The 19594-nt window shown below is 41.0% G+C and overlaps 1 protein-coding gene across 19 annotated transcripts in view; it reads right to left on the reverse strand.

Annotated features, from left to right (window-relative positions):
* The window catches only part of LOC126299110 (uncharacterized), a 285821-nt gene that overhangs the window by 126896 nt on the left and 139331 nt on the right, over window positions 1–19594 (reverse strand). Inside the window, exon 1 of one of the 19 annotated variants that reach the window (XM_049990791.1) lies at window positions 4618–4773. The exons of 17 other annotated variants lie outside the window; for them this stretch is intronic. The gene's annotated coding sequence lies outside the window, so the exon portion shown is untranslated. Of the gene's footprint in view, window positions 1–4617; window positions 4774–19594 lie in introns of those variants that run through there. One more of the 19 variants, XM_049990805.1, reaches the window with a different exon arrangement.

A 19594-nucleotide genomic window follows, 5' to 3' on the forward strand; every position in this document is an offset into this window, starting at 1 on the left:
TCGTCAAATCAGCTTTTGGCACTAATCGCAAGCTACATGAGGCATATATTACGCGAATCTTCGCTTCTCGAATATATACGACTCTAATCAAAAAGCACTACGGAAGCAGGCAGCGTCCTAAGTCACTGAACTGTTCTCAGAGAGGCTGCTGATACGAGCCCTGGCTAAGGCATTGGTGGGAGCTGAATCTGTCTGTCCCAAGTCTCGGTTAAATCCTGTGAGCGATAGACTTATGACAACTATGCTTGTTGTCCACACAAATCACTTATTACCGCCCCTGAGGCTCTGCGAACAGCAGTCTAAAACGTGCAGAGGTACATCACGACACACAAGTACTTATACAGTGTCTATGACGAGGATAAGAAGCAGCATAGGAGAAATGTTTTCGACACCAAGAAAGCATTCAGCAAAATTAGACATTCCTGCTTGACGTACACTGAGGTGACAAAAGTATGGGATACCTCCTAATATCGTGTCGGACCACCTTTTGCCCGGGGTAGTGCAGCAACTCGATGTGTCATGGACTCAACAAGTCGTTGGAAGTCCCTGCAGAAAGACTGAGCCATGCTGCCTCTACAGCCGTCCGTATCTGCAACAGTGCTGCCGGTGCAAGATTTTGTACACAAACTGACATCTCGCTTACGTTACCATAAATGTTCGATGGGCTTCATGTTGGGCGATCTGGGAGGCCAAATCATTCGCTCGAATTGTCCAGAATGTTCTTGAAACTAATCGCGAACTATTGTGGTCTGGTAACATGGTGCATTGTCACCCAAAAAAATGTCATCGTTGAATGGCTGCGAATTGTCTCCAAGTAGCCAAACATAACGATTTCCAGTCAATGACCGGTTCAGTTGTGCTAGAGGACCCAGTTCATTCCATGTAAACAAAGCCCACGTCATTATGGAGCCACCACCAGCTTGCACAAGGGTCCATAGCTTCGTGGAGTCTGCACCACATTCGAACCATACCAACATCACTTACCAATTGAAATCGGGACTGACCTGATCAGGTCAGCAGAGGCACTCCACTCGCGTCGGTCATCTGCTGCCATAGCCTATTAACGCCAGATTTCGCAGGACTGTCCTAACGGATATGTTCGTTATGTGTCCATATTGATTTCCATATTTATTTTAAGCAGTGTTGCTTGTCTATTAGCGCTCATAACTCTACGGAAACGCCGCTGCTCTCGGTCGTTAAGTGAAGTCCGTCGGCCACTGCATTGTCCGTGGTGATGCCTGAAATTTGGTATTCTCGGCAGATATTTGACACTGTGCGTCTCGGAATATTGAATCCCCTAACGATTTCAGAAATGTAAAGTGCCGTGCTACTAGCTTCAACTACCATTGCGCATTCAGAGTCTTTTAATTCCAATTTTGCGGCCGTAATAACGTCGTACACCTTTTCAAATGAATCACCTCAGTAAAAATGACAGTTCTGCCAATGGAACGCCGTTTTATACCTTGTGTATGCGATGCTACCGCCATCTGTATATGCACATATCGCTATCCCATGACTTTATGTCAACTCTGTGTATGAAGTAATCAAGTTAGACATTCCAGCGCTCCGTAATTCGATCTCAGTCCTTTCAGATCAATGAGAGAGCTTTTTATGCGAGCAGCAAACACGATAACGATATCTAGCACGCTGTTTCCGGAGCCTCGGAGAAATCTATGTTCCGCGAGTGATGTATCGAAGTCACTGAACAGAGGAGCTTACTATACAACGACAACAAGTCAATTGAAAAAGGAAAAACATCATTAACCTTAAATTTATATCACGGACATCCGAAAACATCTTGAAGTTTTCACCAATTGAAGCGAGTCTAGAAATTCGGTATGATTGCTGACAAAAATGTCTCTGACTATATTTATTTCCACGCTGATATTCCTTAGCCGTTGTATCTCCAGCGGCAGTCAGAAACTGAAATAGACCAAATACTGTATTTATTTAGTTAAAGGTAAGGTTAGATAAGTTTTTACAAGCAGTTTAATAAACCTGGCTCAAATACTGTATTTATTTAGTTAATGGTAAGGTTAGATAAGTTTTTACAAGCAGTTTAATAGACCTGGCTGCAAAGTCCTGCCTCATATATCTACTCCGAAGGAATGGAGGATATTCAGCAGATATTCGTTTGAAAATGTAAGGACCAATTGCACGCCATGATACAGGGCACTGCAGTATGTAGATATTACTGCGACGGTGGTGCAGACATACCAAGAGAGCCTACGATACTTCTGAAGCAAGATCATGAGCGCCATTACCACCGTGCCTCCATTTTGTCCGACGATTCCACTATCACGATGCCTGAGACAAAACACCCATGTCTACAATTACCAGACAATTTACGATATTACATTGTACAGACCAGTTACTGCCATTCAGATCACTGGAAAGCCAGCTTCCCACAGTTTCACATGGACTTCAGGAAACACACACTTCCCTATTTCAAGTTCTGTACACAACGGAAACGGTCGCAATTTCACCACCGGCGCGGTTTTGGTCTGATATATCACAGTCGGCCTTCTGGGTTAGAAGTAAACTTGCGGAGATAAACAGAAGCGAGAGACTTAGTCTTTGTGCACTTTTCTTCGGCACGCGTGGGAAAGAAATGTACACAGTGCTTCAGTTTATCACCTTAAGGACATGAGCTACTCAGCCAGTTGAAGCGCATACCGGCGACAACGATACGGCCTTGGTGAAAGCGCCATTACGTAACTACTGCCAGCAGACAGTTGCGTTTCTTTCAGAGCATCACGGACATGACGCGAAACTCAATTCTGTCCTCTAAAGAGAGTTTGTGCAACAGTTATGTGTGTGTGTAGAAATGTTATTTCATTGTAGGCTACACTTTAAATTAGACTAGTTGTAGACTGTTATAGGAAACGCGCTCGAGGAATCGTGTAGTGTTTGTGATACGCAGGAAACGACTTTTTAGTAGTAACGCCGTCTCTTGTGACTACAATACGCTGTGTCGGAAACACCCTGCTGACAGAGATATTACCTGGAGGGAAAGTGATTCGACATGATGAAACGTATAGGGCTTCCTTTCTTTTCGTTGCACTCTAGACTGGCATTTGAAACTAGCGATGCAGTCACCGTCGTACGCGAAGTACGACAAATAATGTTACGTAACAAATCTTTGAGGCACCGGTGTTTAGAGACTGAGATCGCTTCCAATACAGTTGATAATGTCAGATAATCATCATAATTATTAGTCTTCAGTATGGAAGAGAAATTATATTTTCCATACAAAGATCTACGCACTGTTATTGAACTAAGTATTCAAATGGTTCAAATGGCTTTGAGCACTATGGGACTCAACTTCTGAGGTCATTAGTCCCCTATAACTTAGAACTAGTTAAATCTAACTAACCTACGGACATCATACACATCCATGACCGAGGCAGGATGCGAACCTGCGGCCGTAGCAGTCTCGCGGTTCCAGACTGCAGCGCCTAGAACCGCAAGGCCACTTCGGCAGGCAAAACTAAGTATTCACCTTCTGCACAGTTATAGAGAGGGTCTTTCAATAGCATACCCAAAACCTTCTGCAGCGACTCGCATATCCGCATCCAAAGCAAACCGGTGGCCTTCAGCTTCATCTGCAGCATATTAGAAACGTAAAGTGCGCACTACGAAAAATCGGATCAGTATTGCTTTACCACTGTCACACACAACACATGAAGAGATGCAGGTGTCTAATAACTGTATGTTTCTTTATCCAATACTACATATCTATCACAATATTCATAGGAATACCTATAGAAGTCACATGTAGCAAAACAATGGGTTTGTTCCACGCAACGAATTCACTGTCTAGTTCTTCGGTGACTCTGATAATCAAATCCTAATTTCGGGCAAGTATTTTACGAATAGAAAACTGTTGCGTTAGAAAACATGGCATACTAAAGATTCACAAGTAACAGTACTGCCGGCCGGGATGGCCGAGCGGTTCTAGGCGCAACAGCCTGCAACCGCGCGACCGTAACGGTCGCAGGTTCGAATCCTGCCTCGGGCATGGATGTGTGTGATGTCCTTAGGTTAGTTAAGTTTAAGTAGTTCTACGTTCTAGGGGACTGATGACCTCAGAAGTTGAGTCCCATAGTGCTCAGAGCCATTTGAACCAAGTAACAGTACTTAAAAGGTAAGTACTATATTATGTGTTACTTTTGAGTATGTCTCGCAGAGGCGATTGTTCTCATTGCTCTTTATGAGCTACTACAGCCTTAGTGAAATTACAGAAAAGACAAAAGAGATCACGAGAGTACGGAGTGTGGCTGTTAACCTTTTGTGTTGACGCCACTTGGACTATTTTCGCCAGAGTCTGTCGTTATTTTGTACGGAGCTCCCTTTTCAGTCTCACTGTGCTTAATGGACAGCGTTCCAGAGCTTTGGGGCACACAAATATGAGGAGGCGCTTACCAGTGTATTAATCACCCGCCAGTAGCCGGCAACTAAACCGACAGCGGCAGTCCGTTTTTAAGGAAGCACTCTATGGGGCATCGCATTAATAACTGGCTCGTTAACACTAACGTGATCAGGAAGAGTGACCGCTGAATGAACGCAGCACAGTGAGTTAATACAGATTTGTATAGATTGGGTGGCTGAACTTACCAGAAGTCGATGCCAGCGGGATTAGATTAGACGTAAAAGCGGCAGGAGAGCGGAGGACGCGAGCGGCGAGAGAAAACAGCTGCGGCGGCCAACTACTGCCGACTGGCAACAGACGTGGGCGGCAGCGGCAAGCGGCGCTTCCGTCTTCCCCACCACTCCGCGCCGCCGTAAAAACACGCACAGCCGCGCTGCGCAGACACGCCGCCGCTTCATTCGCGTGCCAAGACACTTTCTCCCCTCACTCCTCCTTGCACGCATTCAGTCACTGCCGCCCAACTGACACCGAAAGTGAGCACCATTCAGAAAAGACGTGAGGATGTCTACGTAAACAGGGTGAACCACGTCTATTTCGAGAACAATGGAAGACGTCGAAACATACTCTTCGGCAAATAATTGTAAGCCACTTATTTTTTATGGGCAATTCTCTTAACTCTTGCAGCAACCGAATTATTGATGTATACATCTCTTCTCTGAATGGAACAATAGACATTGTGTTTCACAATTCATATTCCACACTTTTAAAGTTTGTAGAGGGGACTTTGTAGATCAAGCTTTACACAGGAACCCCTGCCTGGAAACGTCATCCAACGACGCTACAGTGCGTCAAAGTTTTAGGCGCGGTGCCTCTAAATGTACAGACAGTTCCACAAGGAAATATATCCCGTAATTTTTAATGTAACGTACGCAGCGACATTGCTGCTAGTGGTCTCGAATCTGTAATCATTGCTCTTTTGCACAGTGTATAGATAAAGAGTGTGAGAGTTGAATGTTTTGTTTTGTCGATTGTAGCTTAAAATGAGTGCAAAATATCTGAAGCGTCAAGAGGCAGTGTTCCATGTAAATCATCCAAAGGGATCAAAGCTTTCATATGAAGCTGCTGATGAAATTCTTAGAAAGTCAAAGACATTCGTTACGAAGTAAGTCAAACGATATTTAGAGGTTGGAAAAGTGGATGATTTACCGGAGGCAGGTCGAAGATATCGTCGGTAATTGCAGCGATTGGATAACCATTAGGTAATTGTGCATTTGGTAATAACAAGTATTTTCATGTAAACATATATTTATAACAGCGCTATCTACATCTACATGGATACTCTGTAAATGTCATTTAAATGCCTGGCAGACGGTTCAACGAACCACCGTTACAATAATTTTCTATTATTCCAATCTCGTACAGCGCACGGAAAAAACGAATACCTATATCTTTCGTCCGAGCTTTCATTTTCCTTATTTTATTATGATGATCGTTTCTCTCTATGTAGGTCAGCGCCAACAAAATATTTTCGCATTCGGAGAAGAAATTTAGTGATTGAAATTTCGTGAGAAGATTCCGCCGTAACGAAAATCACCTTTGTTCTAATTATTTCCACTCCATATCCAGTTTAATTCAGTCACACTCTCTCCCCTATTTCGCGATAATACAGAACGTGCTGCCCTTCTTTGAACTTTCTCGATGAACTCCGTAAATTCCATCTGGTAAGGGTCCCACAAGACGCAGCAGTATTCTAAAAGAGGTCGGACAAGCGTAGTGGAGCCAGTCTCTTTAGTAGATCTGTTACATTTTCTAAGTGTCCTGCCAATAAAACGCAATCCTTGGTTAGCCTTCCCCACAACATTTTCCATGTGTTCCTTCCAATTTAAGTTGTTCCTAATTGTAATTCCTGGGTATTTAGTTGAATTTACGGCCTTTAGATTCGACTGATTTATGGTTAAGCGAAGTTCAGCGGATTCCTTTTAGCACTCATGTGGATGACCTTACATTTTTCGTTATTTAGGGTCAATTGCCAAATTTTACACATACACATATCGTTTTTAAATCGTTTTACAATTTGTTTTGATCGTCTGGTGACGGCACTAGGCGATAAAGGACAGGTACATCAGCAAACAACCTAAAACGGCTGCTCAGATTGTTCCATAAATCGTTTATATAGATAAGGAACAGCAAAGGGCCTATAATACTGTCTTGAGGAACGCCAGAAACCATCTCTGTTTTATTCGATGACTTTCCGTCAATTACTACGAACTGTGACCCCTATGACAGGAAATCAAGAATCCAGTCACAAAACAGAGACGATATTCCATGAGCTCGCAACTTCACTACAAGCCGCTTCTGTATTCAATGTCAAAAGTCTTCTCGAAATCTAGAAATACGGAATCAATTTGAAATTCCTTGTCAATAGCACTCAAAACTTCCTGTGAGTAAAGAGCTAGTTGAGTTTCACAAAAACGATGTTTTCTAAATCCGTGTTGACAGTGTGTCAATAGACCGTTCCCTTCGAGGTAATTCATAATGTTCGAACACAATATATGTTCCAAAATCCTACTGTATATCGACGATAATGATGTGGCCCGGTAATTTAGTGGATTACTCCTACTGCCTTTCTTGAATATTGGTGTGGAACTTTCCAGTCTTTGGGTATGGATCTTTCGTCGAGCGTATATGATTGTTAAGTACGGAGCTATTGCATCAGCATACTCTGAAAAGAACCTAACTGATACACAGTCTGGACCGGAGAACTTGCTTTTGTTAAGTGATTTAAGTTGCTTCGCTGCTCCGAGGATATCTACTTCTACGCTACTCATGGTGGCAAATGTTCCTGATTCGAATTTTGGAATATTTAGTTCGTATTCTTTGGTGAAGGAATTTCGGGAGGCTGTGTTTAGTAACTCTGATTTCACTAATCCATGTATTCATTTTGATGCTTGTTATTAGCTCACGATTATTTGTTGCTAAGATGTCAAGCGTGTTTTCCCAACTGTTTCTTATTCGCTTGGGCTCATGAACTAAGTGCTCCAAATAATTTTCAGAGAATTTAGAATAATTTTGGATGATGTTTTATGCATACCTCCGGATTTAAAAATGTATTTTCGCCAACGTATCGAGGGTAAATTAAAGTCACCACCAGCTGTAATTGTATGAGTCGGTACGTGTATGAAATTAAGTTCAAGTTTTCTTTCAGCCTTTCAGCAATTGTATCATCTGAATTGGGAGGTCCGTAAAAGGATTCAATTATTATTTTATTCCGGTTGCCAAGAATGACCTCTGCCCAGACCAACTCGCAGGAATTTTGCGACAAGGTAAACTACTTCTAACAGCAACAAACACGTCACCGCCAACTGTGTTTAGCCTATCCTTTCGGAACACCACTAGGCTCTTCGCAAAAATTTTGGCTGAACTTATCTTCTGCTTTAGACAGCTTTCAGAGCCTACAATGATTTAAGCATCAGTGCTTTCTATTAGCGCTTGGAGCTCTCGTACTTTTCCAACACAACTACGACAATTTACAACTGTTATACCGATGGTTTCTGAATCTACGCTCTTCCTGTATTCGACCTTGATCCTTTAAGATTTAAGCCCTTTTGTGTTTTCCCGAGACTTTCTAACTTAAAAAACGTCCAGTCGACGCCACACGGCCCCTGCTACCCGTGTAGCTGCCTACTGTGTGTAGTGGACTCCTGACCTTTTCAGCCGAACCCGAAACCCAACCACCCTATGGCGCAAGTCGAGGTATCTGCAGCCTACACGGTATTCCATACAGCAAACGGCATACACTTTCCTGTGGAACGGACTGTGTGTATACACAGGGTGATCCCTTCAGGATGTTACAAAGTTTCAAAGACGATGGGGAAGGATAAATGTATCAATCTGAGGTAAGGATCTCTTTACCGGAAACGAACGAGTCGAAAGTTATAAGTGAAAATCGGTCTGATATCTCTGACAGTGGAGATGTGGTTCACACTAGCGAAGATAAACAAGTGGCCATAGTTCCTCAGTTATGCATTTTAGAGCCCATGTTTACAAGTAATTCTTTCTTCTCTTGGTCAATACTACCACCTCTGAAAGTTGCCTACCCTACACTCTTAGCAACAACGAATTCCACTGTCAGAGGTATCAGAATGATTTTCGCCTGTAACTTTCGACTCATTCCAGTACAGAGGTCCTTGCCTCAAATTATAAATTTATCCTTCTCCATCATCCTAGAAAGTTTGTAACATCATCACGGAATCATCCTGTATATTCATGCATTTACAGGCGCCGGCGCCTACTATTCCGACGCTGTGTAGCGTTCCTATGTAAAACTTGATCTACTAGGTTCCCTCTACAAGCTCTGCAAGTGTGTAAAATGAACTGTGGAACAAAAATAGCCAAAGGCCTATCTTAAAACTTTTTACGGAGGGATTTACGTATAGAAATCCAAAAAGCGCACGTGAGGTAGACATTGTAATTGATCCTCGGAGAAAGCCAGACCCCCCGGTCATTTTGCCTCTATTACCCTAACCCTAGCAGCAGTAGGAAACATGATGAGACGACGGAGAAGGAAGATATCAGCTAATAACGTAAAAGTTAGAAGTTTAGACATCTCAATCGTAGCGTCCAGTGCCGAAAGTGGGAAGAAGATAAGTGTTATGACCACGTGAGTGTGAAGCGTGATCCGGCTCATGGAAACATCTCACAAGAAATGCTGTCCTGCGTGAAATTATTCCTAACCTCAGTGCTCAGTCACTGGTTACCCAAGATCGCAGATAAAGATTGGAGAAGACATGATTAATTATTATGCATATTTATGTTACAGAGATGTATAGATTGTATCAGTGGAAAAAATCTATGTATGTACATTTAGATGTAAAACGAAAAGAGAAACCCATTTATTCATGTATGTACATGTACACACCAATATAACTTGTATAACACAGAAGTGTAAAACAATGTCTAAGATTCATGAGCAAATCTTCCTTCGGTAAGGCAGGTGTTATGACCCATTCATGAAAAGTTGCCAGAAAAAGAGAGAAAAATCTTCCAAGTATGAATGTTAGGTGTAAGCCTTGTAACTTAGGTAGACCAGAGACGTAGAGTTAAGCCGCTTTCCTCAACTCATTAAGAGGTCACAAGACTGGGAAACGCCGCAGTGCTGGGGTTTAAAAGATACGCTGTGAGTGTGTGGTCTTTTACACATCGGACCGCGACGAAATTAACAGGTTCAAGAATAATATGAAAGTATCACTCGCTATTGAACTTTTTACTCATTCGACAGCTGATGCTTTAGAGGAAGCATCTTCCCTAGCAATATCAGATTTCCTTATGCACAGTGCTACTGTCAAATTTACAAGGGTTATGAATCGTCTTTTTTCCAAGGTGAAATCGAGAAGTGTGGTTCTAAGTGGGACGAAGAAACTAGTAAATGTTTCTGACTACGAACAAGTTAACAAATTCCTTACTGAAGCGAACCTGTACATACCTGCACTGAAACGAAAAGGCACTGACGAACTGGTTATTCAAACAGGAGAACTAGGTTTGTTGGCTTCTTTGTTAGCATCTCAAGTTTACTGCACCTGTATTCTCAATTCTTACGAGTTAGTGTAAACTGATGAGCCAATAGCTTGCCGTCTTTGGAACTAAATACATCACTGGTTCTGCGTATCGGATTAGACAGTTTTTTCGTAGTCATTGGAGGTGTGTGGCGTTAGATGTCGACGCACAGGTCATGAAATTCGCGTAAATAACGGGCCGCTCATTTGCGTACGCGCTGATGGCGCCCGATAGCGACCCAGATGGGTTTTATAGGATTTACATTAGGCGAATTTGGTAGCCGAGACATATACATGAGTCTACTATAATGCTTCTCAAACCACTGCAGCGCGGTTCTGGCTCCGAAACACGAACAATTATGCTGCTGAAAGATGACATCGGAGTCGGGGAAGACGTCAAGCATGAAGGGATGCAGGTAGTTCGCAGCTGTCAGCGTGTCTTCGATTACTACCACAATCCCATGCGAGCGCAGGAGAATGTCTCCCACAGCATAATACCGCTCCTACCAACCAGCGTCCGCAACGCACTGGACGTTTCGAGCGGCAGTTCACCTCAATTACGGCGTTTGTGGAGACGGCCATCGACCTAGTACAGCAAAAATGTGATTCACCCGAAGATCTGACACGTTTCTATTGATGGTCTCTGTCTCTGCAGTTACAGTTGACAATGTCGTCGGGTCAACATGTGAACATGTAGGAGTGACCTGCTGCGGAGCTCCGTGTTCAACAATGCACGATGAACGTGTGCTCAGAAACAGCTGTGCGTGCACCAGTACTGTGCTTTTTCGGCAGAGATACCACAGATCACCATCGTCATACGTTACAGAACAGACAAGCCTCCGAACCCCACGTTCTGTGAAGAATCGTGGACGTCCAATTATTTAGCGCCTAGTGGTAGTTACATTGTCTTACGTGTTTCCGCAGATACTCACGACAGTACACGTGAATATTCTACCAGCTTCGCGGTTTCCGAGGTTCTGGTTCACAGGTTCTGATTAATAATAACATGCCCTTTGTCAATGTCGCTTAACTCAATGTATTTCCACATTTGCAGCCCGTGTCTTCGCTAAGGTGATTTCCGCCCGTGTCTCCTCCGCTCACATACTTTCGTTACCACTTCACGTGCCCGCAATGCCACCAGGCGGCATCTAATGTTGCGGTGGGCAGTGGTCATAATGCTTTGGCTTATCAATGTGTGTGCAACTGTGCTTCAGTTTGGTCTACGTATAAAAAGTTCTCAGGATCATTTAAAAATGTTATTTTGTCGAAAACTGACATTCTGAAGCCGTGGATGTGTACAAAATATAGGTTGACTCTTACAGAGAAGACAACAACAACAATAAGCCAGCCGCCCGGGGTGACCGAGCGGTTCCAGGCGCTACAGTCTGGAACCGCGCGACCGCTACGGTCGCAGGTTCGAATCCTGCCTCGGGCATGGATGTGTATGATATCCTTAGGTTAGTTAGGTTTACGTAGTTCTAAGTTCTAGGGGACTGATGACCTCAGATGTTAAGTCCCATAGTGCTCAGAGTCATTTGAACCATTTGAACAATCAGCCACTTGCTGTAATGCTATTTATTTCTTTAAATAGCGCCGTTACCGGTTTCGATCCGAAAGGTTTATCTTTAGACGGCTAGGTCGCGTTAAAATACATGTTATATTAGCTTTCACTCTTTGTTTTCCCAAATGATGAAATTTTCTTGGTGTGGTGGTGTCGAAAACTCCGGGCGGATTGTCTGTTGCTGTCTTTGCTGCAGTATACATAGCCGGGTATTTTGAGAAGTCAAATGTGAAAACTTTGTAACTGCTTTCACGTGTGGTGATCATCATCCTTCCTTCTCACCAATACAGAGAAAGAGTTTTCGTGATCTTATTACCCCTTCAGATGTTGGTGATATTTTTATGTGTGCAGAGAAACTGTTCCTTTGCAATAAGGGTGGAAAATATCCTCGCCGAGAGAACTGTATGGATATCATGGTTAGTGAAGTTTTAGGTATCTGCATAAAACGTTTTGGTGGTGCAACAAACATTTCTGAACTTAAGTACCATCAGTTGCTAATGGACAATCATTTGGTATTACTTCTAAAAACCATTGAAAAACAATATGTAAAAACTAAAACGGTTCATGAAATACGAATGCAAAATGAGTGTGCCCACAAAAACAAAATTAGGTGCAAATATACCTTCGAAGGTCAATAACACAGATATGTGATAAACTACTTTACTTAACACCTTTGTGAGAGTAAGGTAAAAATTTTATGTAACAAAAATTGCAGTATTATTTTGTAAATAAAACGAGCTGAGTTCGACTTAAAACGAGTGCTGTTTTGTCGTGTTGCAGATCATGCCTGACGAATGAAATTTTGCGTCATCAAATTGTCAGCGGTCTGGCAATGAGTATTCCTCCACTAAAGTAGGTCATATCTAAATACGTACTCCGAAGCGACTGTCATATTAATGCCACTAAGTAGAGAGGACAACTCCCACTCAGGGTTTTCATGGAGAAACCCTCGTCTTGATCTCCCCAAGGTGGCGCACTGCTCGGCTTCTTAGTTTCAGACAACGGCTGTTCTCAGCACAGGTAATGCCTTCCTTGTCCCTTTGTTCGTGCCTCTTGATCAGCTCGGGAGGAAGATGGCCGAACGGTATACGGTGGAAATAACTGGTGAAGAAACAGGATGACTACAGCTGATCTGATTAATCATTCTTCGCTCCACTAAACATTGTAGCTGCACATGAACGCTTGGCTTCGATCTAAATCTGAAACTATTTCAGTGAATATAACTGCATAGGCTTCCGCTGCCAAAATGAGTCGAGATAAAGGTCTTCTGGGTTTGGTACCGCGTCATGTTGTATAAAACTACTGCTGCAGATAAACCAGCATTTCGGCCAACCAGACACAGTAGAAGGCCGCTGCAATCGCGGCCGAAACGTTGGTTTTTCTCTAGCAGTAGTTTTATACAATACGACGAGGTACCATACCCAGAAAACTTATATGTCGACATTTCAGTGAAGTACGGTATCTGTAATTCATACTGTACTATTAACAACATGAGACTAAAGATGTGAAGAAATTCCGTTTGATTCACTCCATGAACAGTAAGTATTCTTCAGGCTTGTGCCGTTACAGACACATTCTAGATGCTGACATTTGTTTCGTTACGTTATTCACTATATTTCTTTTTCTGGTAACTGATTGGAAGTGGCTTATCTACATCTAAATCTACGTCTACATATATACTGCGCGAATCACCACTGGAATTGAAATATAAGTTAATTGCTGAAAATGCATTCTGTTTCACAATTTATATACTATATTGTAAGCATTTTTAAATCGCTATTTCAAATATTTCTTCTAACATTTTCTTTAACTCATCATCTCTCTCTCACTAATAATATATGTAAATGTAAATGCATTAGTACAACATTAACCAGCGTGTGTGTGTGTGTGTGTGTGTGTGTGTGTGTGTGTGTGTGTGTGTGTGTTTGTGTATGCATTTCCTACATTTTATTACTTAATTGGTGTAAGAATTGACCACCTAGCACAAAAATGGCAATATCATTTGCATTCGTCTGAAGACGGTCTCCTAGATGTAATACGGAGTAAAAACATATTAAAAGGCTAGCTGGTATTCTCTATATGCGAAACAGATGAGGTGAATGATGACATGACACCCCTACTAGAAGAACCATAAAGACATTTGTGAAAGGTATATACAAATGAGTTCCTAGCCTATAAGACAGCTTGGAAATTCCTTTGTAACACAACAGAAAATAGTTCAGCTGACAGAAATGATCAGTTGTTCATTATGTGATTATTTTATTTCGTTGTGTTCACCAACAAACTTTTGCATTTAATTACTGTGGAATGCAGATGAAAACTCACAAAGAATTTTGGTTTTATCCAGCAGGCAGAAAGCTGAAAACGATAGTGCCTTACATTTATATGCTATTCCACAGGAAATTTTTTCTATGTCATACCTTTACATATCCTCTCTCTCAAATATGCATTCAATATCTGATATTAAAAATGAAAAATAATTAAAATGTATTACAACCTTTAGCATATATATTTTAGTTGCAAATTGAAATCTAAAGAACATAATATACTGTATGTGGTATTGGTTGATGTGGTTTACTGAGATACCAAGAAGAAGTGTTTGTGACATGTGGTATCGGAATAAGTGTGGCCATCCTTCCTCAGCGGGAACATTGATGCATGCAAATCCATCGTGCTGCCCACAAGAATCGTGGCGCCTAGAGTGGCAACGCCATCACAAAAAGAGACACACACTTAAGTAACAGTGCATGTATAGATGTTGTCAGTTGCAAGTTGTAAGTCAGCCTGAGTCTTGTGAAGGAGTTCCTACAGAGTGTTCGTCATTTCCTTAAGTCTTCAATTGAGATAGAAACAGTGGCTGATAGATAGACAGTGGTTAGTCTTCAGTAGAAACAGAATGGTGAATAGAAAATTGTGAATGGGCAGAGGCCGCCTGCTTAGAGATTTAAAATAGTACTATTAGTCTGGTACTGTCCTTTGAATAGTATGTCAAGTCAGAATATAAGTTTTCTTCCAACTTTAGAGAACATTACTTAGTTTGTGTTCATAGAACACTAGCCATTGCAGGGCAGTTATGGCAAACCTGTAATGTGCAATTGCTGTAAATAACATTAGCAAACCTGAGTAATAAATTTTACTATTCACTCTCCTATGTTACTTTAATTGTTTGTGTGCTGCCCTTGAACCCATGTGTTTGCCCTAGTAGGAGAAATTTATTAGTCTTTTCCAGCAGCAGGAGCAGCAGCAAGATTTTCATAAAAAATGGACACCCTGGACCACAACAGTCAATGTCAGCATATAAGTAACAGTAGAACATTATAGTTAATATCAATTAAATGAACTGCACCTACCTTCTAAATCTAGGACTGGTAAATACTTTCCTCATTGCAGTAATCAGTGAAATGGGAGCTGTCAATTCCTGAATTAGTAGACAGATATGAATGATTGCTCTCCATGTGAAAACACACACACACTGATATATATATACTCCACAGTGTGTATGTCCTGGATGTCCTTCCAAACCACCAAACTACTGGATTGATTTCAACCAAAGTTGGAACAAGAACAACAGGCCTCATGAGTATCAGCACTGTGAGAGTCACAATCTCGTATCTGCAATAGGAGCGACGATACAGGCAAAAACATGTTTTTCCAGTCCCTGAAGTATAGGCTGCCCTGCATTACAGGTATACTGTGTAGGAAGAGTACTGGCTACCTGATTGACCTGCTTTGTAGGCAACCTACATATCAGTGGCAAGAAACTGTTTTCCAGAGCCAACATGTAGCCAGCCCTGCACAACAGACATGCTGAGTTAGAGTGGAATAGGTCTGCCTTATCGATCTGTTTTGTGTGGCAGCCCATACATCAGTGGCTAGAAATTGTGTTCTAGCCCTCAACATGTAAGCTAGCATGTATGACTGACTTGTTGAGCTGGAGTAGTATCAGTGTGGATGGAAGGATGGAGAGAGGGAGGCAGGAAGGAATGGACAGAGAGAATGGGGAACGAAGATAGGAACAGAGGCAGGGGGGAGGATACAAACAGAGAATCTGGAGGAGGAGAAGGGGAACACCACAGAGGACTGGAGGAGATGGAGAGAGAGAGGGGTGAGGAGGGATTGGACAGAGTGAGGTGAGGAGGAAATTACAGAGATATGGGGTGGGGGAGAAAGAGAAAGTTGCAAGGAAGGTATGGACAGAGAGAGGAAAGGAGGAGATATACAGAGAGATGTGGAGAAGGATATTGTCAGAGAGAGGGAAGAAGGAGATAAATAGTGAGAGGGAGTAGGAGGAGGAGAAGAAGCAGAGGCAAAGACAGAGTGAATAGGAGGAAGACATCGACAGAAGTATAACGATGAGGGGCTGAGAAAGAGATGGAAACAGAGAGAAGGAATAAGGTGTGAAAGTAGTAGACACATGAAGATACACACCAATTATCCTGTGAAAGCCTACTTACCTACAAGATGACAAATGTAGGCATATACTACAGTCTTCTACACATCACTACATGAAAACAATATCAGACTAATTGTTGGGTACATTAAGGCATTTAAGCAATCGTTCCCTGTGCTTGTGTTCCATATGCAAATAGAGCAGAAAGAAACCCTTATATATGGCTCAATGGGAAGTACTCTCTGCCATGAACTTCAAAGTGGCTTTCAAAGTATAGATGTAGATGTAGATGAAGATATAGATAGGCTACGATGTAACACACTCATCTACATAAACCAAATTATGTTTGTAGAAAGGATGGAGATAGATTTTTAAATTTTTTATTGGTGTAGCTTACTATCCCAACAGCTCTTCTGCTGAATTGTGCCAGTGAACACCCTGCATACAAATCATATTTTTGTATGTATTTTACAAGTTATATATTTCTTTTAAATGCAGTTATATGCATTTCTCATGAAATCAGAGAGACATAGTAATTTGGGAACTATATTTATCCACATAGTGTCCACTACTCCAAAGTACTTGTAGTTAAAAATGTAATATCTTCATCAACGAACGATAAAACATCAGAAATGTAACTTGTTACGTAATAACGTAAGGAATGTGTTACCTATGGTCCTTGATAGCCACCATATTTATGGATAATGTAACTGTGTACAAAATGATTGAGTTTGTAATATCGTTTTCTCTGCAATATAATTTTGTACTGTTAGTTTATGTACAAATTAGAAATTTCAGTTACACAATTACAGGTAACGTGAAGAAAATAAATTATGAAGTGTAGAATGGAGTAAGTGAAAAACATGTGAGAGTGATAAAGATGTACAGATATATTACTGTCAATATTTGTTTAATTCATTATTATCTCATTACAAAATGTGGTAATCTTTGTCAACAGAAAATATATATAGTTTTGATTGGTGTTCACTTACAGTATTCTTGAATTAAACTCATTAAATCCCTTCTCAGTAAGTGAACAGCACCCGTACTTAGCGTTCAGGGCATTCTGGTGCTTCATTGTACTTACGTTTACTTGCCAGTAGCTCAAGAATTATCAAAAAATATCCTGGATACTGAAAGTATTTGACAATGCTGAATAAAATAGAACAAAATAAATATTACATCAAGTGTATGCAATTTCAGAAAATTGCCTTTAAATTGTATCCTTTACATCATTTTAGATAATAGAGATCCAAACTGAATACATATATTATCTAATTGACATCTACATATATTCACCGCAAGCCATTGTACTGTTTGTTCCAGAGGGTACCACTAATAGTTGTTTCCTTCCCTTTTACACTTGCAAATAGAGTGCCTCCATACTAGCCCAAATCACTCTACTCTTATCTTTGTGGTACTTCATGAATGCTGGCAGCAGAACAATTGCTCTGCAGTCAGCCTCAAATGCCAGGTCTCTAAATTTTCTCAAAAGAGCTCCTCAAAAAGAATATTGCCTTCCTTCCACTGATTCCCATCTGGGTTCCCAAAGAATCTCTGCAATACTTGCTTGTGGTTTGAACCTACCAGTAACAAAGCTAGCACCCTGCCTTTGAATTGCTTGAATGTCTTGCTTTAACCTGACCTTGTGTAGATCTAAAACACTTGAACAGTATTCAACAGTAGGTCACTCCAGTGTCCGATATGTGGTCTCCTTTACAAATAGACCCCACTTTCCTAAAGCTCTCCCAATAAAACAAAGTCGAACATTCGCCTTCCCTACTATGATCCTTACATGCTCATTCCATTTCATAATGCTTTGGAACATTACACCTAAATATTTAATCAATTTGGTTGTGTCGAACAGCACACAACTAACACTGCACTCGAATATTATGGTTTTGTTTTTCCTTCTCATCTGAATTAACTTGAATAAATTAATTAGGTAAAAGGACTATAAATTTAGATACTGGTACACTGTATGATATTATGTTAGCATGAACGTTGCACTGGATTGTAAAAACAAAGTCAAGGAGAAACAGTTTTCTAATCTCGTAATGACTGAATTAGGTGTTACAGATTATTTAGTGTAAGAACTATATTCTGTAGCACACATCCAGTAAATACATAATTCTCAGCAGAGAATGTTCATATGGAAAATGAAGAGACACTTTTACAAACCATAAGGTGAAACATCCTAATAGAAACCTGACAATGATGCATTCGTCATTGAACATGAAAATAAAAAAAGAGAATATGTTACTCTATGGCTGAGAAGGTAACTGTATATAAAGTAACAAATGAACTTGGAAGAACAGTTAATAACAATCGACAATAGGAATAAATGTAGCACACATAATCAACAGAAAGATATATATTAGAAATAAATCTTGTGACCTTCCAATAACATACCAGTTCAGATACCTCACTGACTTAATTGACAAAAATACCATTTTTTGGTGATGGTTACCAGATGAATGATAATAACAACAATAATAATAGAGGAATAATAGTAGAGGATTCTTAGTTTGAAGTAAATGTACAAAAGTGAACAACGAAATCTGCTATAAACAGTTGCAAATTGAGTTCAGAAATAGGTGTTGGGGTAGTAAGCATGTCAGCACAATCAACAGCCAAATTTAAGAAGCGGATATGTTGAATATACTGTAGACAGAGAGGTTAGGGTTTACATAAAGATGGTGAATATACAGGAGCTGGAGAGGGAAAGGGTTAGGCTGAGAGAAAGAGAGGGAAAGAGGGGAGTGAGAGGGGGAGGGGTAAGGGAGAAGTAGTGTGTGTGTGTGTGTGTGAGAGAGAGAGAGAGAGAGAGAGAGAGAGAGAGAGAGAGAGAGAAGTTAGGAGGCAGAAGACGGAGGAAGGGGAAGACAGGGGAGGGAACGAAGGAAGCAGAGGTTAATTCATTGGTCTCCTAGTGGAAAGCAGTGGGTTTCACACCCCCATCTGGTAAGTGTTCTCTTTTTTCCCTACTGTACTTAAGTTAACTCTCGGATTAATTCTCTTAAGAAGGACACGACAGCTCCTTCCGCAGCCTGTGCCATAGCCATGCATGTGCTCTGCCATTAATGCCCTCATTGACAACAGGGTGTTAAATTTTAATCTTTCTGCCTCCTTTGTCTGTCTAGCAGTGTTGAAGACTGCAGTCCAGACATCTACAACACTTAATACCACCATTCATAGAACCTGATTAAGCCACTGGGATATTTTACGTAAAAATTGTATCACTAACTCATCTAGACATCCAGAATACATCATCTGGTTGTTACATACTTTGTACATAGTGGATGATACAGCCGCCATTTTGGTGGGTGAGCTAGTACTGTACAAGACGGCTACCATGTTGATGTTCACTTGTCACAAGAATGTTATTTCTTTGTGTAAGTTCCATGTTAGTTTAATATATTGCAGGTTTTCATACACATATATAAATACAAACATTTTGCTTTCTTACTTTTGTAAATGCATTTTTCTTTCTATGAAAAATACGCTTACCTTTTTGTTTCATGGGAGATAAACTACCATCTATCATTTGGGATTGGTCACTTCCAGCTTCATAAATGTTTATGTACTAATAATGTAGCTGACTGAACTTATAAACACGAGAGCAACATAGTTCTCTGGACGCTTGTGGCATGAACCAAAGTAATTCTGCACTTCTTGTTCGTCATAAACAAAGTTTCATGTGGGGCTTTCTAGAACTC

This window comes from Schistocerca gregaria, chromosome X (genome assembly GCF_023897955.1).
Source record: "Schistocerca gregaria isolate iqSchGreg1 chromosome X, iqSchGreg1.2, whole genome shotgun sequence".
Classification (NCBI taxonomy): domain Eukaryota; kingdom Metazoa; phylum Arthropoda; class Insecta; order Orthoptera; family Acrididae; genus Schistocerca; species Schistocerca gregaria.